The sequence below is a fragment of the Chiloscyllium punctatum genome, chromosome 52 (genome assembly GCF_047496795.1).
Source record: "Chiloscyllium punctatum isolate Juve2018m chromosome 52, sChiPun1.3, whole genome shotgun sequence".
Classification (NCBI taxonomy): Eukaryota; Metazoa; Chordata; class Chondrichthyes; order Orectolobiformes; family Hemiscylliidae; genus Chiloscyllium; species Chiloscyllium punctatum.
This window is the reverse complement of record NC_092790.1, coordinates 22,962,417-22,989,817: the sequence shown is the minus strand read 5'-3', so window position 1 is coordinate 22,989,817 and position 27,401 is coordinate 22,962,417. Positions and strand designations below refer to the sequence as shown.

At 45.0% G+C, this 27,401-nt stretch overlaps 2 long non-coding RNA genes across 2 annotated transcripts in view; both read right to left on the bottom strand.

Annotated features, from left to right (window-relative positions):
• The window catches only part of LOC140470866 (uncharacterized), a 79,808-nt gene extending 58,652 nt beyond the window's left edge, over positions 1 to 21,156 (bottom strand). Inside the window, exons 1-2 of the long non-coding RNA XR_011956774.1 lie at positions 21,077 to 21,156; positions 20,143 to 20,253 (exon numbers count right to left, since the gene is read on the bottom strand). This is a non-coding gene — a long non-coding RNA (uncharacterized lncRNA). The remainder of the gene's footprint in view (positions 1 to 20,142; positions 20,254 to 21,076) is intronic.
• A 3,625-nt stretch (positions 21,157 to 24,781) lies between these two features.
• LOC140470867 (uncharacterized) lies at positions 24,782 to 26,507 on the bottom strand. Its single transcript, XR_011956775.1, has 3 exons — positions 26,353 to 26,507; positions 24,970 to 25,004; positions 24,782 to 24,840 (listed from the first exon to the last, which is right to left on the bottom strand). It is a non-coding gene; the product is annotated as an uncharacterized lncRNA (long non-coding RNA).
• Positions 26,508 to 27,401: the final 894 nt, after the last annotated feature.

The window sequence follows — 27,401 nt, the reverse complement described above, 5'->3', positions numbered from 1 at the left end:
AGTGAACAGCAGTCACTGTGTGTATTATAGAGAACAGCAGTCCCTGTGTGTATTATAGTGAACAGCAGTCCCTGTGTATATTACTGTGAACAGCAGTCCCTGTGTATATTATAATGAACAGCAGTCACTGTGTGTATTATAGTGAACAGCAGTCCCTGTGTGTATAATAGTGAATAGCAGTCCCTGTGTATATTACTGTGAACAGCAGTCCCTGTGTATATTATAATGAACAGCAGTCACTGTGTGTATTATAGAGAACAGCAGTCCCTGTGTATATTATAGTGAACAGCAGTCCCTGTGTGTATTATAGAGAACAGCAGTCCCTGTGAATATTATAGTCAACAGCAGTCTCTGTGTGAATTCTAGAGAACAGCAGCCCCTGTGTATTTTATAGTGAACAGCAGTCCCTGTGTGTATTATAGTGAACAGCAGCCCCTGTGTATTTTATAGTGAACAGCAGTCCCTGTGTGTATTACAGTGAACAGCAGTCCCTGTGTGTATGATAGTGAACAGCAGTCCCTATGTGTATTATCGTGAACAGCAGTCCTTGTGTACATTATAGTGAACAGCAGTCACTGTGTGTATTTTAGAGAACAGCAGTCCCTCTGTATATTATAATGATCAGCAGTTCCTGTGTATATGATAGTGAACAGCAGTCCCTGCGTGTATGATAGTGAACAGCAGTAACTGTGTGTATTATAGTGAACAGCAGTCCCTGTGTGTATTATCGAGGACAGCAGTCCCTGTGTATATTATAGAGAACAGCAGTCCCTGTGTGTATTATAATGAACAGCAGTCCCTGGGCATATTGTAGTGAACAGCAGTCCCTGTGTTTATGTTAGTGAACAGAAGTCCCTGTGTGTATTATAGAGGACAGCGGTCCCTGTGTATATTATAGTGAACAGCAGTCCCTGTGTATATTATAATGATCAGCAGTCCCTGTGTGTATTAAAGTGAACAGCAGTCCCTGTGTGTATTTTAGTGAACAGCAGTCCCTGTGTGTATTAGAGAGAACAGCAGCCCCTGTGTATTTTATATTGAACAGCAGTCCCTATGTGTATTATAGTGAACAGCAGTCCCTGCGTGTATGATAGTGAACAGCAGTGACTGTGTGTATTATAGTGAACAGCAGTCCCTGTGTACATTATAGTGAACAGCAGTCACTGTGTGTATTATAGTGAACAGCAGTCCCTGTGTGTATTATAGAGGACAGCAGTCCCTGTGTATATTATAGAGAACAGCAGTCCCTGTGTGTATTATAGTGAACAGCAGTCCCTGGGCATATTGTAGTGAACATCAGTCCCTGTGTGTATGATAGTGAACAGCAGTCCCTGTGTGTATTATAGAGGACAGCAGTCCCTGTGTATATTATAGTGAACAGCAGTCCCTGTGTGTATTATAGTGAACAGCAGTCCCTGTGGGAATGAGATTGAACAGTCGTCCCTGTGTGTATTATCGTGAACAGCAGTCCCTGTGTACATTTTAGTGAACAGCAGTCACTGTGTGTATTATCGTGAACACCAGTCCCTGTGTACATTATAGTGAACAGCAGTCACTGTGTGTATTATAGAGAACAGCAGTCCCTGTGTGTATTATAGTGAACAGCAGTCCCTGTGTATATTATAGTCAACAGCAGTCTCTGTGTGAATTCTAGAGAACAGCAGTCCCTGTGTACATTATAGTGAACAGCAGTCACTGTGTGTATTATAGTGAACAGCAGTCCCTGAGTACATTATAGTGAACAGCAGTCACTGTGTGTATTATAGTGAATAGCAGTCCCTGTGCATATTACTGTGAACAGCAGTCCCTGTGTATATTATAATGAACAGCAGTCACTGTGTGTATTATAGAGAACAGCAGCCCCTGTGTATTTTATAGTGAACAGCAGTCCCTGTGTGTATTATAGTGAACAGCAGTCCCTGTGTATATTACAGCGAATATCAGTCCCTGTGTGTATTTTAGAGAACAGCAGTCCCTGTGTATATTATAGTGAACAGCAGTCCCTGCCTGTATGATAGTGAACAGCAGTCACTGTGTGTATTATAGCGAACAGCAGTCCCTGTGTACATTATAGTGAACAGCAGTCAATGTGTATTATAGTGAACAGCAGTCCCTGTGTGTATTATAGTGAACAGCAGTCCCTGTGTACATTATAGTGAACAGCAGTCCCTGTGTGTATTATAGTGAATAGCAGTCCCTGTGTATATGACTGTGAACAGCAGTCCCTGTGTATATTATAATGAACAGCAGTCACTGTGTGTATTATAGAGAACAGCAGTCCCTGTGTATATTATAGTGAACAGCAGTCCCTGTGTGTATTATAGAGAACAGCAGTCCCTGTGTATATTATACTCAACAAGAGTCTCTGTGTGAATTCCAGAGAACAGCAGCCCCTGTGTATTTTATAGTGAACAGCAGTCCCTGTGTGTATTATAGTGAACAGCAGCCCCTGTGTATTTTATAGTGAACAGCAGTCCCTGTGTGTATTATAGTGAACAGCAGTCCCTGTGTGTATTATAGAGAACAGCAGTAACTGTGTGTATTATAGTGAACAGCAGTCCCTGTGTGTATTAAAGTGAACACCAGTCACTGTGTGTATTATAGAGAACAGCAGTCCCTGTGTATATTATAGTCAACAGCAGTCTCTGTGTGAATTCTAGAGAACAACAGTCCCTGTGTACATTATAGTGAACAGCAGTCACTGTGTGTATTATAGTGAACAGCAGTCCCTGTGTACATTATAGTGAACAGCAGTCACTGTGTGTATTATAGTGAACAGCAGTCCCTGAGTACATTATAGTGAACAGCAGTCACTGTGTGTATTATAGTGAACAGCAGTCCCTGTGTGTATTATAGTGAATAGCAGTCCCTGTGTATATTACTGTGAACAGCAGTCCCTGTGTATATTATAATGAACAGCAGTCACTGTGTGTATTATAGAGAACAGCAGTCCCTGTGTATATTATAGTGAACAGCAGTCCCTGTGTGTATTATAGAGAACAGCAGTCCCTGTGTATATTATACTCAACAGGAGTCTCTGTGTGAATTCCAGAGAACAGCAGCCCCTGTGTATTTTATAGTGAACAGCAGTCCCTGTGTGTATTATAGTGAACAGCAGCCCCTGTGTATTTTATAGTGAACAGCAGTCCCTGTGTGTATTATAGTGAACAGCAGTCCCTGTGTGTATTATAGAGAACAGCAGTAACTGTGTGTATTATAGTGAACAGCAGTCCCTGTGTGTATTAAAGTGAACACCAGTCACTGTGTGTATTATAGAGAACAGCAGTCCCTGTGTATATTATAGTGAACAGCAGTCCCTGTGTGTATTATAGAGAACAGCAGTCCCTGTGTATATTATAGTCAACAGCAGTCTCTGTGTGAATTCTAGAGAACAGCAGCCCCTGTGTATTTTATAGTGAACAGCAGTCCCTGTGTGTATTATAGTGAACAGCAGCCCCTGTGTATTTTATAGTGAACAGCAGTCCCTGTGTGTATTATAGTGAACAGCAGTCCCTGTGTGTATTATAGAGAACAGCAGTAACTGTGTGTATTATAGTGAACAGCAGTCCCTTTGTGTATTAAAGTGAACACCAGTCACTGTGTGTATTATGGAGAACAGCAGTCCCTGTGTATATTATAGTGAACATCAGTCCCTGTGTGTATTATAGTGAACACCAGTCCATGTGTGTATTATAGTGAACAGCAGCCCCTGTGTGTATTATAGAGAACAGCAGTCCCTGTGTATATTATAATGATCAGCAGTCCCTGTGTGTATTATAGTGAACAGCAGTCCCTGTGTGTATTTTCGTGAACAGCAATCACTGAGTGCATTATAGATAACAGCAGTCCCTCTGTGTATTTTAGTGAACAGCAGTCACTGTGTGTATTATAGAGAACAGCAGTCCCTGTGGATATTATAGTGAACAGCAGTGCCTGTGTGTTTTATAGTGAACAGCAGTCCCTGTGTATATTATAGTGAACAGCAGTCCCTGTGTGGATTATAGTGAACAGCAGTCCCTGTGTGTATTATAGAGAACAGCAGTCCCTGTGGATATTATACTGAACAGCAGTCCCTGTGTATATTATAGTGAACAGCAGTCCCTGTGTATATTACAGTGAATATCAGTCCCTGTGTGTATTTTAGAGAACAGCAGTCCCTGTGTATATTATAGTGAACAGCAGTCCCTGCGTGTATGATAGTGAACAGCAGTCACAGTGTGTATTATAGTGAACAGCAGTCCCTGTGTACATTATAGTGAACAGCAGTCAATGTGTGTATTATAGTGAACACCAGTCCATGTGTGTATTATAGTGAACAGCAGTCCCTGTGTGTATTATAGAGAACAGCAGTCCCTGTGTATATTATAATGATCAGCAGTCCCTGTGTGTATTATAGTGAACAGCAGTCCCTGTGTGTATTTTAGTGAACAGCAATCACTGTGTGTATTATAGTGAACAGCAGTCCCTGTGGATATTATAGTGAACAGCAGTGCCTGAGTGTTTTATAGTGAACAGCAGTCCCTGTGTATATTATAGTGAACAGCAGTCCCTGTGTATATTATAGTGAACAGCAGTCCCTGCGTGTATTATAGTGAACAGCAGTCCCTGTGTGTATTATAGTGAAATACAGTCCCTGTGTATATTACAGCGAATATCAGTCCCTGTGTGTATTTTAGAGAACAGCAGTCCCTGTGTATATTATAGTGAACAGCAGTCCCTCTGTATATTATAGTGAACAGCAGTCCCTGCGTGTATTATAGAGAACAGCAGTCCCTGTGTGTATTATAGAGAAAAGCAGTCCCTGTGTATATTATAGAGAACAGCAGTCCCTCTGTGTATTACAGTGAACAGCAGTCCCTGTGTGTATTATATTGAACAGCAGTCCCTGTGTGTATGATAGTGAACAGCACTCCCTGTGTGTATTATCGTGAACAACAGTCCCTGTGTGTATTATAGAGAACAGCAGTCCCTGTGTGTATTATAGTGAACAGCAGTCCCTGTGTGTATTATAGTGAACAGCAGTCCCTGTGTGTATTATAGAGAACAGCAGTCACTGTGTGTATTATAATGAACAGCAGTCCCTGTGTGTATTACAGTGAACAGCAGTCCCTGGGTATGTTATCATGAACAGCAGTCCCTGTGTGTATTATAATGAACAGCAGTCACTGTGTGTATTATAGTGAACAGCAGTCCCTGTGTGTATTATAGTGAATAGCAATCCCTGTGTATATTACAGTGAACAGCAGTCCCTGTGTATATTATAGTGAACAGCAGTCACTGTGTGCATTATAGAGAACAGCAGACCCTGTGTGTATTATAGTGAACAGCAGTCCCTGTGTGTATTATCGAGAACTGCAGTCCCTGTGTATATTAAAGTGAACAACAGTCCCTGTGTATATTATAGTGAACAGCAGTCCCTGTGTGTATTATAGACAACAGCAGTCCCTGTGTATATTATAGTGAACAGCAGTCCCTGTGTATATTATCGTGAACAGCAGTCCCTGTGTGCATTTTAGAGAACAGCAGTCCCTGTGCATATTATACTGAACAGCAGTCCCTGTGTATATTATAGAGAACAGCAGTCCCTGTGCGTATTATAGAGAACAGCAGTCCCTGTGCGTATTATAGAGAACAGCAGTCCCTGTGTATATTATCGAGAACAGCAGTCCCTGTGTGCATTACAGTGAACAGCAGTCCCTGGGCATGTTATCGTGAACAGCAGTCCCTGTGTGTATTATAGTGAACAGCAGTCTCTGTGTGTATTATCGTGAACAGCAGTCCCTGTGTGTATGATAGTGAACAGCAGTCCCTGTGTGTATTATCGTGAACAGCAGTCCCTGTGTGTATTATAGTGAACAACAGTCCCTGTGTACATTATAGTGAACAGCAGTCTCTGTGTGTATTATAGTGAACAACAGTCCCTGTGTACATTATAGTGAACAGCAGTCACTGTGTGTATTATAGTGAACAGCAGTCCCTGTGTGTATTATAGTGAATAGCAGTCCCTGTGTATATTACAGTGAACAGCAGTCCCTGTGAATATTATAGTGAACAGCAGTCCCTGTGTGTATTATAGTGAACAGCAGTCTCTGTGTGAATAATAGAGAACAGCAGTCCCTGTGTATATTATATTGAACAGCAGTCCCTGTGTACATTATAGTGAACAGCAGTCCCTGTGTGTATTATAGTGAACAGCAGTCCCTGAGTACATTATAGTGAACAGCAGTCACTGTGTGTATTATAGTCAACAGCAGTCTCTGTGTGAATTATAGAGAACAGCAGTCCCTGTGTATATTATATTGAACAGAAGTCCCTGTGTACATTATCGTGAACAGCAGTCACTGTGTGTATTATAGAGAACAGCAGTCCCTGTGTGTATTAAAGTGAACAGCAGTCCCTGTGTATATTATAGTGAACAGCAGTCCCTGTGTGTATTATAGTGAACAGCAGTCACTGTGTATATTATCGTCAACAGCAGTCCCTGTGTGTATTATATTGAACAGCAGTCCCTGTGTACATTATCGTGAACAGCAGTCACTGTGTGAATTATAGAGAACACCAGTCCCTGTGTATATTATATTGAACAGAAGTCCCTGTGTACATTATAGTGAACAGCAGTCACTGTGTGTATTATAGTGAACAGCAGTCCCTGAGTACATTATAGTGAACAGCAGTCACTGTGTGTATTATAGTGAACAGCAGTCCCTGTGTGTATTATAGTGAATAGCAGTCCCTGTGTATATTACTGTGAACAGCAGTCCCTGTGTATATTATATTGAACAGCAGTCCCTGTGTACATTATAGTGAACAGCAGTCACTGTGTGTATTATAGTGAACAGCAGTCCCTGAGTACATTATAGTGAACAGCAGTCCCTGTGTATATTATAGTGAACAGCAGTCACTGTGTGTATTATAGAGAACAGCAGTCCCTGTGTGTATTATAATGAACAGCAGTCCCTGTGTATATTATAGTGAACAGCAGACCCTGTGTGTATTATAGAGAATAGCAGTCCCTGTGTATATTATAGTCAACAGCAGTCCCTGTGTGTATTATAGTGAACAGCAGTCCCTGTGTGAATTCTAGAGAACAGCAGCCCCTTTGTATTTTATAGTGAACGGCAGTCCCTGTGTGTATTATAGAGAACAGCAGCCCCTGTGTATTTTATAGTGAACAGCAGTCCCTGTGTGTATTATAGTGAACAGCAGTCCCTGTGTGTATGATAGTGAACAGCAGGCCCTGTGTTTATTATATAGAACAGCAGTCCCTGTGTATATTATAGTCAACAGCAGTCTCTGTGTGAATTCTAGAGAACAGCAGCCCCTGTGTACATTATAGTGAACAGCAGTACCTGTGTGTATTATAGAGAACAGCAGTCCCTGTGTATTTTATAGTGAACAGCAGTCCCTGTGTACATTATAGTGAACAGCAGTCACTGTGTGTATTATAGTGAACAGCAGTCCCTGTGTATTTTATAGTGAACAGCAGTCCCTGTGTGTATTATAGTGAACAACAGTCCCTGTGTGTATGATAGTGAACAGCAGTCCCTGTGTGTATTATAGAGAACAGCAGTCCCTGTGTATTTTATAGTGAACAGCAGTCCCTCTCTGTATTATAGAGAACAGCAGTGTATGATCGTGAACAGCAGTCCCTGTGTACATTATAGTGAACAGCAGTCCCTGTGTGTATTATAGAGAACTGCAGTCCCTCTGTATATTATAATGATCAGCAGTCCCTGTGTATATTATAGTGAACACCAGTCCATGTGTGAATTATAGTGAACAGCCGTCCCTGTGTGTATTATAGAGAACAGAAGTCCCTGTGTATATTATAATGATCAGCAGTCCCTGTGTGTATTATAGTGAACAGCAGTCCCTGTGTATATTATAGAGAACAGCAGTCACTGTGTGCATTATAGATAACAGCAGTCCCGGTGTGTATTATAGAGAACAGCAGTCCCTGTGGATATTATAGTGAACAGCAGTGCCTGTGTGTTTTATAGTGAACAGCAGTCCCTGTGTATATTATAGTGAACAGCAGTCCCTGTGTATATTATAGTGAACAGCAGTCCCTGTGTACATTATAGTGAACAGCAGTCCCTGTGTATATTATAGTGAACAGCAGTCCCTGTGTATATTACAGCGAATATCAGTCCCTGTGTGTATTTTAGAGAACAGCAGTCCCTGTGTATATTATAGTGAACAGCAGTCCCTGCGTGTATGATAGTGAACTGCAGTCACTGTGTGTGTTATAGTGAACAGCAGTCCCTGTGTACATTATCGTGAACAGCAGTCACTGTGTGTATTATAGTGAACAGCCGTCCCTGTGTGTATTATAGTGAACAGCAGTCCCTGTGTATATTATAGTGAACAGCAGTCCCTGTGTGTATTATAGTGAACACCAGTCCATGTGTGTATTATAGTGAACAGCAGTCCCTGTGTGTATTATAGGGAACAGCAATCCCTGTGTATATTATAATGATCAGCAGTCCCTGTGTGTATTTTAGTGAACAGCAATCACTGAGTGCATTATAGATAACAGCAGTCCCTGTGTGTATTTTACTGAACAGCAGTCACTGTGTGTATTATAGTGAACAGCAGTCCCTGTGTATATTATAGTGAACAGCAGTCCCTGTGTGTATGATAGTGAACAGCAGTCCCTGTGTGTATTATAGTGAATATCAGTCCCTGTGTGTATTTTAGAGAACAGCAGTCCCTGTGTGTATGATAGTCAACAGCAGTCCCTCTGTGTATTATCGTGAACAGCAGTCCCTGTGTACATTATAGTGAACAGCAGTCACTGTGTGTATTATAGTGAACAACAGTCCCTGTGTGTATTATAGAGAACAGCAGTCCCTGTGTGTATGATAGTGAACAGCAGTCCCTGTGTGTATTATCGTGAACAACAGTTACTGTGTGTATTATAGAGAAGAGCAGTCCCTGTGTGTATGATAGTGAACAGCAGTCCCTGTGTATATTATAGTGGACAGCAGTCCCTGTGTGTATTATCGTGAACAACAGTCACTGTGTGTATTATAGAGAAGAGCAGTCCCTGTGTATATTATAGTCAACAGCAGTCCCTGTGTGTATTATAGTGAACAGCAGTCCCTGTGTGTATTATAGTGAACAGCAGTCCCTGTGTATATTATAGTGAACAGCAGTCCCTGTGTGTATTATAGTCAACACCAGTCCCTGTGTGTATTATATTGAACAGCAGTCCCTGTGTGTATTATAGAGAACAGCAGTCCCTGTGTATATTATAATAATCAGCAGTCCCTGTGTATATTATAGTGAACAGCAGTGCCTGTGTGTTTTATAGTGAACAGCAGTCCCTGTGTATATTATAGTGAACAGCAGTCCCTGTGTATATTATAGTGAACAGCAGTCCCTGTGGGTATTATAGAGAATAACAGTCCCTGTGTGTATTATAGAGAACAGCAGTCCCTGTGTATATTATAGTGAACAGCAGTCCCTGTGTGTATTATAGTGAACAGCAGTCCCTGTGTGTATTACAGTGAACAGCAGTCCCTGTGTGTATTATAGAGAACAGCAGTCCCTGTGTGTATTATAGTGAACAGCAGTCCCTGTGTATATTATAGTGAACAGCAGTCCCTGTGTGTATTATAGAGAATAACAGTCCCTGTGTGTATTATAGAGAACAGCAGTCCCTGTGTACATTATACTGAACAGCAGTCCCTGTGTATATTATAGTCAACAGCAGTCTCTGTGTGAATTCTCGAGAACAGCATTCCCTGTGTATATTATATTGAACAGCAGTCCCTGTGTGTATTATAGAGAACAGCAGTCCCTGTGTGTATTATAGTGAACACCAGTCCCTGTGTGTATTATATTGAACAGCAGTCCCTGTGTGTATTATAGAGAACAGCAGTCCCTGTGTATATTATAATAATCAGCAGTCCCTGTGTATATTATAGTGAACAGCAGTGACTGTGTGTTTTATAGTGAACAGCAGTCCCTGTGTATATTATAGTGAACAGCAGTCCCTGTGTATATTATAGTGAACAGCAGTCCCTGTGTGTATTATAGAGAATAACAGTCCCTGTGTGTATTATAGCGAACAGCAGTCCCTGTGTGTATGATAGTGTACAGCAGTCCCTGTGTGTATTATCGTGAACAACAGTTACTGTGTGTATTATAGAGAAGAGCAGTCCCTGTGTGTATGATAGTGAACAGCAGTCCCTGTGTATATTATAGTGAACAGCAGTCCCTGTGTGTATTATCGTGAACAACAGTCACTGTGTGTATTATAGAGAAGAGCAGTCCCTGTGTATATTATAGTCAACAGCAGTCACTGTGTGTATTATAGTGAACAGCAGTCCCTGTGTGTATTATAGTGAACAGCAGTCCCTGTGTGTATTATAGTGAACAGCAGTCCCTGTGTATATTATAGTGAACAGCAGTCCCTGTGTGTATTATAGTCAACACCAGTCCCTGTGTGTATTATATTGAACAGCAGTCCCTGTGTGTATTATAGAGAACAGCAGTCCCTGTGTATATTATAATAATCAGCAGTCCCTGTGTATATTATAGTGAACAGCAGTGCCTGTGTTTTTTATAGTGAACAGCAGTCCCTGTGTATATTATAGTGAACAGCAGTCCCTGTGTATATTATAGTGAACAGCAGTCCCTGTGGGTATTATAGAGAATAACAGTCCCTGTGTGTATTATAGAGAACAGAAGTCCCTGTGTATATTATAGTGAACAGCAGTCCCTGTGTGTATTATAGTGAACAGCAGTCCCTGTGTGTATTATAGTGAACAGCAGTCCCTGTGTGTATTACAGTGAACAGCAGTCCCTGTGTGTATTATAGAGAACAGCAGTCCCTGTGTGTATTATAGTGAACAGCAGACCCTGTGTATATTATAGTGAACAGCAGTCCCTGAGTGTATTATAGAGAACACCAGTCCCTGTGTGTATTATAGTGAACAGCAGTCCCTGTGTATATTATAGTGAACAGCAGTCCCTGTGTGTATTATAGAGAATAACAGTCCCTGTGTGTATTATAGAGAACAGCAGTCCCTGTGTATATTATAGTGAACAGCAGTCCCTGTGTGTATTATAGTGAACAGCAGTCCCTGTGTGTATTACAGTGAACAGCAGTCCCTGTGTGTATTATAGAGAACAGCAGTCCCTGTGTGTATTATAGTGAACAGCAGTCCCTGTGTATATTATAGTGAACAGCAGTCCCTGTGTGTATTATAGAGAATAACAGTCCCTGTGTGTATTATAGAGAACAGCAGTCCCTGTGTACATTATACTGAACAGCAGTCCCTGTGTATATTATAGTCAACAGCAGTCTCTGTGTGAATTCTCGAGAACAGCATTCCCTGTGTATATTATATTGAACAGCAGTCCCTGTGTGTATTATAGAGAACAGCAGTCCCTGTGTGTATTATAGTGAACACCAGTCCCTGTGTGTATTATATTGAACAGCAGTCCCTGTGTGTATTATAGAGAACAGCAGTCCCTGTGTATATTATAATAATCAGCAGTCCCTGTGTATATTATAGTGAACAGCAGTGCCTGTGTGTTTTATAGTGAACAGCAGTCCCTGTGTATATTATAGTGAACAGCAGTCCCTGTGTATATTATAGTGAACAGCAGTCCCTGTGTGTATTATAGAGAATAACAGTCCCTGTGTGTATTACAGAGAACAGCAGTCCCTGTGTACATTATACTGAACAGCAGTCACTGTGTGTATTATAGTGAACACCAGTCCCTGTGTGTATTATAGTGAACAGCAGTCCTTGTGTGTATGATTGTGAACAACAGTCCCTGTGTATATTATAATAATCAGCAGTCCCTCTGTATATTATAGTGAACAGCAGTGCCTGTGTGTTTTATAGTGAACAGCAGTCCCTGTGTATATTATCGTGAGCAGCAGTCCCTGTGTATATTATAGTGAACAGCAGTCCCTGTGTGTATTATAGAGAATAACAGTCCCTGTGTGTATTATAGAGAACAGCAGTCCCTGTGTATATTATAGTGAACAGCAGTCCCTGTATGTATTATAGTGAACAGCAGTGCCTGTGTGTATTATAGTGAACAGCAGTCCCTGTGTATATTATAGTGAACAGCATTCCCTGTGTGTATTATAGTGAACAGCAGTCCCTGTGTGTATTATAGAGAACAGCAGTCCCTGTGTGTATTATAGTGAACAGCAGACCCTGTGTATATTATAGTGAACAGCAGTCCCTATGTGCATTATAGTGAACAGCAGTGCCTGTGTATATTATAGTGAGCGGCAGTCCCTGTGTGTATTATAGTGAACAGCAGTCCCTGTGTGTACTATAGTGAACAGCAGTCCCTGTGTGTATTATAGTGAACAGCAGTCCCCGTGTGTATTATAGTGAACAGCACCCCTTGTGTATTTTATAGTGAACAGCAGTCCCTGTGTGTATTATAGTGAACATCAGTCCCTGTGTGTATGATAGTGAACAGCAGTCCCAGTGTGTATTATCGTGAACAGCAGTCCCTGTGTACATTATAGTGAACAGCAGTCACTGTGTGTATTATCGTGAACAACAGTCCCTGTGTGTATTATAGAGAACAGCAGTCCCTGTGTGTATTTTAGAGAACAGCAGTCCCTGTGCATATTATACTGAACAGCAGTCCCTGTGTGTATTATTGAGAATAACGGTCCCTGTGTGTACTATAGAGAACAGCAGTCCCTGTGTACATTATACTGAACAGCAGTCACTGTGTGTATTATAGTGAACACCAGTCCCTGTGTGTATTATAGTGAACAGCAGTCCCTGTGTGTATGATTGTGAACAACAGTCCCTGTGTATATTATAATAATCAGCAGTCCCTGTGTATATTATAGTGAACAGCAGTGCCTGTGTGTTTTATAGTGAACAGCAGTCCCTGTGTATATTATCGTGAGCAGCAGTCCCTGTGTATATTATAGTGAACAGCAGTCCCTGTGTGTATTATAGAGAATAACAGTCCCTGTGTGTATTATAGAGAACAGCAGTCCCTGTGTACATTATAGTGAACAGCAGTCCCTGTATGTATTATAGTGAACAGCAGTGCCTGTGTGTATTATAGTGAACAGCAGTCCCTGTGTATATTATAGTGAACAGCAGTCCCTGTGTGTATTATAGTGAACAGCAGTCCCTGTGTGTATTATAGTGAACAGCAGACCCTGTGTATATTATGGTGAACAGCAGTCCCTGTGTGCATTATAGTGAACAGCAGTCCCTGTGTATATTATAGTGAGCGGCAGTCCCTGTGTGTATTATAGTGAACAGCAGTCCCTGTGTGTACTATAGTGAACAGCAGTCCCTGTGTGTACTATAGTGAACAGCAGTCCCTGTGTGTATTATAGTGAACAGCACCCCCTGTGTATTTTATAGTGAACAGCAGTCCCTGTGTGTATTATTGTGAACATCAGTCCCTGTGTGTATGATAGTGAACAGCAGTCCCAGTGTGTATTATCGTGAACAGCAGTCCCTGTGTATATTATAGTGAACAGCAGTCACTGTGTGTATTATAGTGAACAGCAGTCCCTGTGTGTATGATAGAGAACAGCAGTCCCTGTGTATATTATAATAATCAGCAGTCCCTGTGTATATTATAGTGAACAGCAGTCCCTGTGTATATTATTGTGAAAAGCAGTCCCTGTGTGTATTACAGAGAATAACAGTCCCTGTGTGTATTATAGAGAACAGCAGTCCCTGTGTATATTATAGTGAACAGCAGTCCCTGTATGTATTATAGTGAACAGCAGTCCCTGTGTGTATTATAGTGAACAGCAGTCCCTGTGTATATTATAGTGAACAGCAGTCCCTGTGTGTATTATAGTGAACAGCAGTCCCTGTGTGTATTATAGAGAACAGCAGTCCCTGTGTGTATTATAGTGAACAGCAGACCCTGTGTATATTGTAGTGAACAGCAGTCCCTGTGTGTATTATAGTGAACAGCAGTCCCTGTGTCTTTTATAGTGAACAGCAGTCCCTGTGTGTATTATAGGGAACAGCAGTCCCTGTGTGTATTATCGAGAACAGCAGTCCCTGTGTATATTATAGTGAACAGCAGTCCCTGTGTGTATTATCGAGAACAGCAGTCCCTGTGTATATTATAGTGAACAGTAGTCCCTGTGTGTATTATAGAGAACAGCAGTCCCTGTGTGTATTATAGAGAACCGCAGTCCCCGTGTGTATTATAGTGAACAGCAGTCCCTGTGTGTATTATAGTGAACCGCAGTCCCTGTGTGTATTATATTGAACTGCAGTCACTGTGTGCATTATAGAGAACAGCAGTCCCTGTGTGTATTATAGTAAACAGCAGTGCCTGTGTGTTTTATAGTGAACAGCTGTCCCTGTGTATATTATAGAGAACAGCAGTCCCTCTGGAAATTAAAGAGATCAGCAGTCCCTGTGTGTATTATAGAGAACAGCAGTCCCTGTGTATATTATAGTGAACAGCAGTCCCTGTGTGTATTACAGTGAACAGCAGTCCCTGTGTGTATTATAGAGAACAGCAGTCCCTGTGTGTATTATAGTGAACAGCAGTCCCTGTGTATATTATAGTGAACAGCAGTCCCTGTGTGTATTATAGAGAATAACAGTCCCTGTGTGTATTATAGAGAACAGCAGTCCCTGTGTACATTATACTGAACAGCAGTCCCTGTGTATATTATAGTCAACAGCAGTCTCTGTGTGAATTCTCGAGAACAGCATTCCCTGAGTATATTATAGTGAACAGCAGTCCCTGTGTATATTGTAGTGAACAGCAGTCCCTGAGTATTTTATAGTGAACAGCAGTCCCTGTGTGTATTATAGTGAACAGTAGTCCCTGTGTGTATTAAAGTGAACAGCAGTCCCTGTGTATATTATAGTGAACAGCAGTCCCTGTGTGTATTATAGTGAACAGCAGTCTCTGTGTGTATTAAAGTGAACAGCAGTCCCTGTGTATATTATAGTGAACAGCAGTCCCTGTGTATATTATAGTGAACAGCAGTCCCTGTGTGTATTATAGTGAACAGCAGTCCCGGTGTGTATTATAGTGAACAGCAGTCCCTGTGTATATTATAGAGAACAGCAGTCCCTCTGGAAATTAAAGAGAACAGCAGTCCCTGTGTGTATTAAAGTGAACAGCAGTCCCTGTGTATATTATAGTGAACAGCAGTCCCTGTGTGTATTATAGAGAACAGCAGTCCCTGTGTGTATTATAGAGAACAGCAGTCCCTGTGTATATTATAGTGAACAGCAGTCCCTATGTGTATTATAGTGAACAGCAGTCCCTGTGTATATTATAGAGAACAGCAGTCCCTGTGTATATTATAGTGAACAGCAGTCCCTGTGTGTATTATAGTGAACAGCAGTCCCTGTGTGTATTATAGTGAACAGCAGTCCCTGTGTGTATTACAGTGAACAGCAGTCCCTGTGTGTATTATAGAGAACAGCAGTCCCTGTGTGTATTATAGTGAACAGCAGACCCTGTGTATATTATAGTGAACAGCAGTCCCTGAGTGTATTATAGAGAACACCAGTCCCTGTGTGTATTATAGTGAACAGCAGTCCCTGTGTATATTATAGTGAACAGCAGTCCCTGTGTGTATTATAGAGAATAACAGTCCCTGTGTGTATTATAGAGAACAGCAGTCCCTGTGTATATTATAGTGAACAGCAGTCCCTGTGTGTATTATAGTGAACAGCAGTCCCTGTGTGTATTACAGTGAACAGCAGTCCCTGTGTGTATTATAGAGAACAGCAGTCCCTGTGTGTATTATAGTGAACAGCAGTCCCTGTGTATATTATAGTGAACAGCAGTCCCTGTGTGTATTATAGAGAATAACAGTCCCTGTGTGTATTATAGAGAACAGCAGTCCCTGTGTACATTATACTGAACAGCAGTCCCTGTGTATATTATAGTCAACAGCAGTCTCTGTGTGAATTCTCGAGAACAGCATTCCCTGTGTATATTATATTGAACAGCAGTCCCTGTGTGTATTATAGAGAACAGCAGTCCCTGTGTGTATTATAGTGAACACCAGTCCCTGTGTGTATTATATTGAACAGCAGTCCCTGTGTGTATTATAGAGAACAGCAGTCCCTGTGTATATTATAATAATCAGCAGTCCCTGTGTATATTATAGTGAACAGCAGTGCCTGTGTGTTTTATAGTGAACAGCAGTCCCTGTGTATATTATAGTGAACAGCAGTCCCTGTGTATATTATAGTGAACAGCAGTCCCTGTGTGTATTATAGAGAATAACAGTCCCTGTGTGTATTACAGAGAACAGCAGTCCCTGTGTACATTATACTGAACAGCAGTCACTGTGTGTATTATAGTGAACACCAGTCCCTGTGTGTATTATAGTGAACAGCAGTCCTTGTGTGTATGATTGTGAACAACAGTCCCTGTGTATATTATAATAATCAGCAGTCCCTCTGTATATTATAGTGAACAGCAGTGCCTGTGTGTTTTATAGTGAACAGCAGTCCCTGTGTATATTATCGTGAGCAGCAGTCCCTGTGTATATTATAGTGAACAGCAGTCCCTGTGTGTATTATAGAGAATAACAGTCCCTGTGTGTATTATAGAGAACAGCAGTCCCTGTGTATATTATAGTGAACAGCAGTCCCTGTATGTATTATAGTGAACAGCAGTGCCTGTGTGTATTATAGTGAACAGCAGTCCCTGTGTATATTATAGTGAACAGCATTCCCTGTGTGTATTATAGTGAACAGCAGTCCCTGTGTGTATTATAGAGAACAGCAGTCCCTGTGTGTATTATAGTGAACAGCAGACCCTGTGTATATTATAGTGAACAGCAGTCCCTATGTGCATTATAGTGAACAGCAGTGCCTGTGTATATTATAGTGAGCGGCAGTCCCTGTGTGTATTATAGTGAACAGCAGTCCCTGTGTGTACTATAGTGAACAGCAGTCCCTGTGTGTATTATAGTGAACAGCAGTCCCCGTGTGTATTATAGTGAACAGCACCCCTTGTGTATTTTATAGTGAACAGCAGTCCCTGTGTGTATTATAGTGAACATCAGTCCCTGTGTGTATGATAGTGAACAGCAGTCCCAGTGTGTATTATCGTGAACAGCAGTCCCTGTGTACATTATAGTGAACAGCAGTCACTGTGTGTATTATCGTGAACAACAGTCCCTGTGTGTATTATAGAGAACAGCAGTCCCTGTGTGTATTTTAGAGAACAGCAGTCCCTGTGCATATTATACTGAACAGCAGTCCCTGTGTGTATTATTGAGAATAACAGTCCCTGTGTGTACTATAGAGAACAGCAGTCCCTGTGTACATTATACTGAACAGCAGTCACTGTGTGTATTATAGTGAACACCAGTCCCTGTGTGTACTATAGAGAACAGCAGTCCCTGTGTACATTATACTGAACAGCAGTCCCTGTGTATATTATAGTGAACAGCAGTGCCTGTGTGTTTTATAGTGAACAGCAGTCCCTGTGTATATTATCGTGAGCAGCAGTCCCTGTGTATATTATAGTGAACAGCAGTCCCTGTGTGTATTATAGAGAATAACAGTCCCTGTGTGTATTATAGAGAACAGCAGTCCCTGTGTACATTATAGTGAACAGCAGTCCCTGTATGTATTATAGTGAACAGCAGTGCCTGTGTGTATTATAGTGAACAGCAGTCCCTGTGTATATTATAGTGAACAGCAGTCCCTGTGTGTATTATAGTGAACAGCAGTCCCTGTGTGTATTATAGTGAACAGCAGACCCTGTGTATATTATGGTGAACAGCAGTCCCTGTGTGCATTATAGTGAACAGCAGTCCCTGTGTATATTATAGTGAGCGGCAGTCCCTGTGTGTATTATAGTGAACAGCAGTCCCTGTGTGTACTATAGTGAACAGCAGTCCCTGTGTGTACTATAGTGAACAGCAGTCCCTGTGTGTATTATAGTGAACAGCACCCCCTGTGTATTTTATAGTGAACAGCAGTCCCTGTGTGTATTATTGTGAACATCAGTCCCTGTGTGTATGATAGTGAACAGCAGTCCCAGTGTGTATTATCGTGAACAGCAGTCCCTGTGTATATTATAGTGAACAGCAGTCACTGTGTGTATTATAGTGAACAGCAGTCCCTGTGTGTATGATAGAGAACAGCAGTCCCTGTGTATATTATAATAATCAGCAGTCCCTGTGTATATTATAGTGAACAGCAGTCCCTGTGTATATTATTGTGAAAAGCAGTCCCTGTGTGTATTACAGAGAATAACAGTCCCTGTGTGTATTATAGAGAACAGCAGTCCCTGTGTATATTATAGTGAACAGCAGTCCCTGTATGTATTATAGTGAACAGCAGTCCCTGTGTGTATTATAGTGAACAGCAGTCCCTGTGTATATTATAGTGAACAGCAGTCCCTGTGTGTATTATAGTGAACAGCAGTCCCTGTGTGTATTATAGAGAACAGCAGTCCCTGTGTGTATTATAGTGAACAGCAGACCCTGTGTATATTGTAGTGAACAGCAGTCCCTGTGTGTATTATAGTGAACAGCAGTCCCTGTGTCTTTTATAGTGAACAGCAGTCCCTGTGTGTATTATAGGGAACAGCAGTCCCTGTGTGTATTATCGAGAACAGCAGTCCCTGTGTATATTATAGTGAACAGCAGTCCCTGTGTGTATTATCGAGAACAGCAGTCCCTGTGTATATTATAGTGAACAGTAGTCCCTGTGTGTATTATAGAGAACAGCAGTCCCTGTGTGTATTATAGAGAACCGCAGTCCCCGTGTGTATTATAGTGAACAGCAGTCCCTGTGTGTATTATAGTGAACCGCAGTCCCTGTGTGTATTATATTGAACTGCAGTCACTGTGTGCATTATAGAGAACAGCAGTCCCTGTGTGTATTATAGTAAACAGCAGTGCCTGTGTGTTTTATAGTGAACAGCTGTCCCTGTGTATATTATAGAGAACAGCAGTCCCTCTGGAAATTAAAGAGATCAGCAGTCCCTGTGTGTATTATAGAGAACAGCAGTCCCTGTGTATATTATAGTGAACAGCAGTCCCTGTGTGTATTACAGTGAACAGCAGTCCCTGTGTGTATTATAGAGAACAGCAGTCCCTGTGTGTATTATAGTGAACAGCAGTCCCTGTGTATATTATAGTGAACAGCAGTCCCTGTGTGTATTATAGAGAATAACAGTCCCTGTGTGTATTATAGAGAACAGCAGTCCCTGTGTACATTATACTGAACAGCAGTCCCTGTGTATATTATAGTCAACAGCAGTCTCTGTGTGAATTCTCGAGAACAGCATTCCCTGAGTATATTATAGTGAACAGCAGTCCCTGTGTATATTGTAGTGAACAGCAGTCCCTGAGTATTTTATAGTGAACAGCAGTCCCTGTGTGTATTATAGTGAACAGTAGTCCCTGTGTGTATTAAAGTGAACAGCAGTCCCTGTGTATATTATAGTGAACAGCAGTCCCTGTGTGTATGATAGTGAACAGCAGTCTCTGTGTGTATTAAAGTGAACAGCAGTCCCTGTGTATATTATAGTGAACAGCAGTCCCTGTGTATATTATAGTGAACAGCAGTCCCTGTGTGTATTATAGTGAACAGCAGTCCCGGTGTGTATTATAGTGAACAGCAGTCCCTGTGTATATTATAGAGAACAGCAGTCCCTCTGGAAATTAAAGAGAACAGCAGTCCCTGTGTGTATTAAAGTGAACAGCAGTCCCTGTGTATATTATAGTGAACAGCAGTCCCTGTGTGTATTATAGAGAACAGCAGTCCCTGTGTGTATTATAGAGAACAGCAGTCCCTGTGTATATTATAGTGAACAGCAGTCCCTATGTGTATTATAGTGAACAGCAGTCCCTGTGTATATTATAGAGAACAGCAGTCCCTGTGTATATTATAGTGAACAGCAGTCCCTGTGTATATTATAGTGAACAGCAGTCCCTGTGTATATTATAGTGAACAGCAGTCCCTGTGTGTATTACAGTGAACAGCAGTCCCTGTGTATATTATAGTGAACAGCAGTCCCTGTGTGTATGATAGTGAACAGCAGTCCCTGTGTGTATTATAGTGAACAGCAGTCCCTGTGTGTATTATAGTGAACTCCGGTCCCTGTGTGAGTTATAGAGACTCACAGCCGCGCTGTCTGTAGTGGGCTGTATTGAATACTTACCTGACATGGCTCTGAGATGGAACAGTACTCGCAGGTTCTGAGATATCGTTCCTTCCTCCACTCTCTCCCACCTCCATGTTCCCTAATCCTGGGATTCGGCTCCCTGGCTGCCTGTGGATATACCAATGAAGGGATTCATACACCCCCGGGACTGGGATGGCATGGGATTAAATACAAGCGAATGCTCCCCCTCTACTCAGAGTAAAGCTCCCTCTACACCACTCCCAGGCACAGGGGGGTTAGATACAGAGTAAAGCTCCCTCTACACCGTCCCCCCACTCCCATGGACAGGGGGTTACATACAGGGTAAAGCTCCCTCTACACAATCCCCCCCACTCCCAGGGACAGGGGGCTAGATACAGAGTAAAGCTCCCTCTACACCGTCCCCCCACTCCCAGGGACAGGGGGTTACATACAGGGTAAAGCTCTCTCTACACCTTCCCCCCCACTCCCAGGGACAGGGGGTTACATACAGGGTAAAGCTTCCTCTACACCTTCCCCCCCACTCCCAGGGACCGGGGGTTAGATACAGGGTAAAGCTACCTCTACACCGTCCCCCACTCCCAGGGACTGGGGTTTAGATACAGGGTAAAGCTTCCTCTACACCGTCCCCCACTCCCAGGGACAGGGCATTAGATACAGAGTAAAGCTGCCTCTACACCGTCCCCCAACTCCCAGGGACACGGGGGTTAGATACAGAGTAATGCTCCCTCTACACCCTCCCCCACTCCCAGGGACAGGGGGGTTAGATACAGAGCAAAGCTCCCTCTATACCGTCCCCCACTCCCAGGGACAGGGGGTTAGATACAGAGTAAAGCTCCCTCTACGACTCCCAGGGACAGGGGGTTAGATACAGAGTAAAGCTGCCTCTACACCGTCCCCCCACTCCCAGGGACAGGGGGGGTTCGATACAGAGTAAAACTCACTAATTTACCTTAATACCCGAACGATCATGATCACAGAAGTTACTAAGCTCACTAATATTAACAGGACAAACGCGTAATTTTTAAGTACACGAGGAACTGTAAGAGAAGAGGGAGATTCAATCATTATTCTCTCAGGCAGAGGTAATATTAACACACACTCTCCCGGGGGGACCCTGTAAATATTAACACACACTCTCCCGGGGGGACCCTGTAAATATTAACACACACTCCCCCCGGGGGGACCCTGTAAATATTAACACACACTCCCCCCGGGGGGACCCTGTAAATATTAACACACACTCCCCCCGGGGGGACCCTGTAAATATTAACACACACTCCCCCCGGGGGGACCCTGTAAATATTAACACACACTCCCCCCGGGGGGACCCTGTAAATATTAACACACACTCTCCCAGGGGGACCCTGTAAATATTAACACACACTCTCCCCCCCGGGGGGACCCTGTAAATATTAACACGCACTCTCCCGGGGGGACCCTGTAAATATTAACACACACTCTCCCCAGAAGGATCCTGTAAATATTAACACACATTCCCCCCGGGGGGACCCTGTAAATATTAACACGCACTCTCCCGGGGGGACCCTGTAAATATTAACACACACTCCCCCAGGGGGACCCTGTAAATATTAACATAGACTCCCCCCCGGGGGGACCCTGTAAATATTAACACACACTCCCCCAGGGGGACCCTGTAAATATTAACATAGACTCCCCCCCGGGGGGACCCTGTAAATATTAACACACACTCCCCCCCCCCCCGGGGGGACCCTGTAAATATTAACACACACTCTCCCCAGGGGGGGACCCTGTAAATATTAACACACACTCCCCCTGGGGGGACCCTGTAAATATTAACACACACTCCCCCCCAGGGGGACCCTGTAAATATTAACACACACTCTCCCGGGGGGACCCTGTAAATATTAACACACACTCTCCCCCCGGGGGGACCCTGTAAATATTAACACACACTCCCCCCCAGGGGGACCCTGTAAATATTAACACACACTCCCCCCGGGGGGACCCTGTAAATATTAACACACACTCTCCCAGGGGGACCCTGTAAATGTTAACACACACTCCCCCCGGGGGGACCCTGTAAATATTAACACACACTCTCCCGGGGGGACCCTGTAAATATTAACACACACTCCCCCAGGGGGACCCTGTAAATATTAACACACACTCCCCCCGGGGGTACCCTGTAAATATTAACACACACTCTCCCCCCGGGGGGACCCTGTAAATATTAACACGCACTCTCCCGGGGGGGCCCCGTAAATATTAACACACACTCCCCACGAGGGGACCCTGTAAATATTAACACACACTCTCCCCGAGGGGACCCTGTAAATATTAACACACACTCTCCCGGGGGGACCCAGTAAATATTAACACACACTCTCCCGGGGGGACCCTGTAAATATTAACACACAGTCCCCCAGGGGGACCCTGTAAATATAACACACACTCCCCCAGGGGGACCCTGTAAATATTAACACACACTCTCCCGGGGGGACCCAGTAAATATTAACACACACTCTCCCGGGGGGACCCTGAAAATATTAACACACAGTCCCCCAGGGGGACCCTGTAAATATAACACACACTCCCCCAGGGGGACCCTGTAAATATTAACACACAGTCCCCCAGGGGGACCCTGTAAATATAACACACACTCTCCCCCCGGGGGGACCCTGTAAATATTAACACACACTCCCCCCGGGGGGACCCTGTAAATATTAACACACACTCCCCCAGGGGGACCCTGTAAATATTAACACACACTCTCCCGGGGGGACCCTGTAAATATTAACACACACTCTCCCGGGGGGACCCTGTAAATATTAACACACACTCCCCCGGGGGGACCCTGTAAATATTAACACACACTCCCCCCGGGGGACACCCTGTAAATATTAACACACACTCTCCCCGGGGAACCCTGTAAATATTAACACACACTCCCCCGGGGGGACCCTGTAAATATTAACACACACTCCCCCCGGGGGGACCCTGTAAATATTAACACAGACTCCCCCTGGGGGGTCCCTGTAAATGTTAACACACTCTCCCCCCGGGAGGGGACCCTGTAAATATTAACACACACTCCCCCCGGAGGGACCCTGTAAATATTAACACACAGTCCCCCAGGGGGACCCTGTAAATATTAACACACACTCTCCCCCGGGGGGCCCTGTAAATATTAACACACACTCCCCCCCCGGGGGACCTTGTAAATATTAACACACACTCCCCCCGGGGGGACCCTGTAAATATTAACACACACTCTTCCGAGGGGACCCTGTAAATATTAACACACACTCTCCCAGGGGGACCCTGTAAATATTAACACACACTCCCCCCGGGGGGGGGACCCTGTAAATATTAACACACACTCCCCCCGGGGGGACCCTGTAAATATTAACACACACTCCCCCCGGGGGGACCCTGTAAATATTAACACACACTCCCCCCCCGGGGGGACCCTGTAAATATTAACACACACTCTCCCCCCGGGGGGACCCTGTAAATATTAACACACACTCTCCCCGGGGGGACCCTGTAAATATTAACACACACTCCCCCCGGGGGGACCCTGTAAATATTAACACACACTCCCCCCCCCCGGGGGGACCCTGTAAATATTAACACACACTCCCCCCGGGGGGACCCTGTAAATATTAACACACACTCCCCCCCCGGGGGGACCCTGTAAATATTAACACACACTCTCCCCCCGGGGGGACCCTGTAAATATTAACACACACTCTCCCGGGGGGGCCCTGTAAATATTAACACACACTCCCCCCGGGGGGACCCTGTAAATATTAACACACACTCTCCCCCCGGGGGGGTCCCTGTAAATATTAACACACACTCCCCCCGGGGGGACCCTGTAAATATTAACACACACTCTCCCCCCGGGGGGACCCTGTAAATATTAACACACACTCTCCCGGGGGGGCCCTGTAAATATTAACACACACTCCCCCCCGGGGGGACCCTGTAAATATTAACACACACTCTCCCGCCCGGGGGGACCCTGTAAATATTAACACACACTCCCCCCGGGGGGACCCTGTAAATATTAACACACACTCTCCCCCCGGGGGGACCCTGTAAATATTAACACACACTCCCCCCTCTGGGGGACCCTGTAAATATTAACACACACTCCCCCCGGGGGGACCCTGTAAATATTAACACACACTCCCCCTGGGGCCACACCCTGTAAATATTAACACACACTCCCCCCCGGGGACACACCCTGTAAATATTAACACACACTCCCCCTCCCACCGGGGACACACCCTGTAAATATTAACACACACTCTCCCGGGGGGACCCTGTAAATATTAACACACACTCCCCCTGGGGCCACACCCTGTAAATATTAACACACACTCCCCCCGGGGACACACCCTGTAAATATTTACACACACTCCCCCTCCCACCGCGGCCACACCCTGTAAATATTAACACACACTCCCCCACCCCCCCCTCCCCCCCCCGACGACATACCCTGTAAATATAAACACCCACTCCTCTAGGGGGACCCCGTAAATGTTAACACACTCTCCCCTGTGTACACCTCTCTCTCCTCTGATGTTGCACTCACTGCTCACGGCCTGTTGGTAGCAACTTGAGTGATAAAAACAGCAGGACAGTGCAGTGCATTACACTGCATCTCGTTCAAAGTTTGATTCTGACCCACGCACGGATGGGAAATAGTTGTGGAATGACACCCTGCAATTTAATAACAATTCTCACATCAGTGAAACACGAGCACAAGGCCTAGAGTACATCCATCTCCCTCCGACAGTGCGGCCCTCCCTCAGTACTGGGCACCGGTGGGAGGGAGGGAGATTTACTTACCAAAAGGAATGAAAAAATCTTGTATCCTGTTCATCCTGGGAATTAGGAACATAGTCTTTAAACTGTGGTACTCTGTCAGAGCAGATCTTTGATGGACTAAAACCTCTCCCACTTCCCCCTTCCCTCCGGCTCTACACCGTCCCCATGGACCCCAAACCCCTTCCCCGTTCCCTCCCTCTCTACACCGTCCCCCATGGACCCCAAACCCCTTCCCCGTTCCCTCCCTCTCTACACCGTCCCCCCATGGACCCCAAACCCCTTCCCCGTTCCCTCCCTCTCTACACCATCCCCCCATGGACCCCAAACCCCTTCCCCCGTTCCCCTCCCGCTCTACACCGTCCCCCCACGGACCCCAAACCCCTTCCCCGTTCCCTCCCTCTCTACACCGTCCCCCCATGGACCCCAAACCCCCTTCCCCGTTCCCTCCCGCCTCTACAACCGTCCCCCCACGGACCCCAAACCCCTTCCCTGTTCATATCCGATGTCCTCAGTAATGTCTGTCTATACTTGGAGGTGATGGGGCCTTCCTTGACAGATATTACTGGGCGCCCCAATCTCGGTTAGAAGATGTGGCTTGTGTCTCCCGGAGATGGAGGCAGATGGGGGGTTGGGGGCGGGGGGGGGGGGGGGGGGGGGGGGAGAGATCCGCGAGTCAGCAGTTCCATCATCCCTCGTTCGTTCTGCGACCACCATTCCATTTACTGGTCTCACCCGTAACCACGGTGATGCATCATCATCAGACACAAACAGTCACGAGCTCAGGCCTGCACAGTCAGAGGGAGATGGATATACTCTAGGCCTTGAGCTCCATAATCCAGGCCCACACTCCCTCCCTCCTCCCTCCCTCCCCTGTGCCCAGTACTGAGGGAGGGCCGCACTGTCGGAGGGAGATGGATATACTCTAGGCCTTGAGCTCCATAATCCAGGCCCACACTCCCTCCCTCCCTCCCTCCCTCCCGGTGCCCAGTACTGAGGGAGGGCCGCACTGTCGGAGGGAGATGGATATACTCTAGGCCTTGAGCTCCATAATCCAGGCCCACACTCCCTCCCTCCCTCCCTCCCTCCCGGTGCCCAGTACTGAGGGAGTGCCGCACTGTCGGAGGGAGATGGATATACTCTAGGCCTTGAGCTCCATAATCCAGGCCCACACTCCCTCCCTCCCTCCCTCCCTCCCGGTGCCCAGGTACTGAGGGAGGGCCGCACTGTCGGAGGGAGATGGATATACTCTAGGCCTTGAGCTCCATAATCCAGGCCCACACTCCCTCCCTCCCTCCCTCCCTCCCGGTGCCCAGTACTGAGGGAGTGCCGCACTGTCGGAGGGAGATGGATATACTCTAGGCCTTGAGCTCCATAATCCAGGCCACACTCTCCCATTGGGTCTACCTCATTGCCTCACGGTGACCTTTCTCGACGAATCGAGTTTGACGGTTTCCAAAGTGACCATGTTTGGTCAACTCTCTCTCCCTTTCTCTCTCTCCCTCTCTCTCTCATCTGTTCCCTTTTCTGTCGCAGAGTTTAAATGTGGATACCCCCCCCCCCCCCCCCCCGAGGGTAATGCCTTTAAATAGAGTTGGTGCGGTGACCAGTGTGTGCGAGCGTGTGTGAGAGAGACAGAGAACAGAGAGCGAGAAGCCAACACTGGTACAACCACTTTATGTGAGTAACTCCTGTCCTCTCGCTCCAGCGACTCCTTCAATGCCCCCCCCTCTCCCTGGAACGGACTATCTACCCCCCCCCCCCCAACTTTATCAGCCCCACCCTTCGCACCCCACTTGCCGACACCCCTCTCCCCATTCCCCCACATCCCCGAGTCCTCCGAGAGAGAGTGACAGAGAGAGAGAGAGACTGAGAGAGAGAGAGACCCAGAGTGAGAGAGAGAGATTGAGAGAGAGAGAGACAGAGAGAGGGAGTGAGAGAGAGAGAGAGAGAGAGACTGAGAGAGAACGTGACAGAGAGACTGAGAGAGAGACAGAGAGAGAGAGATGGAGAGAGGGAGAGAGAGAGAGACGGAGAGAGACTGAGAGAAAGAGGGACAGAGACGGTGAGAGAGAGATGGAGAGAGACAGACAGAGAGAGAGAGATGGAGAGAGGCAGAAAGAAAGAGAGAGACAGAGACGGAGAGAATGAGAGAGGCAGGGAGAGACAGAGTGAAACAGAGAGAGAGAGAGAGACAGAGACTGAGAGGTGGAGGCAGAGAGAGAGAAGGAGGCAGAGAATGAGAGAACGTGAGTCGAAATGTATAACCTTGGTTAAGGTCACTGACTGCTCTCTCACCCTCTTCCCCAGTTTGGGCGCTCTCTCTCTCTCTCTCTCTCTCTGTCTCTCTCTCTCTCTTTCTCTGTCTCTCTCTGTCTCTATCTCTCTCTCTCTCCCTGTCTCTCTCTCTCTCTCTATCTATCTCTCTGTCTCTATCTCTCCGTCTCTCTCTCTCT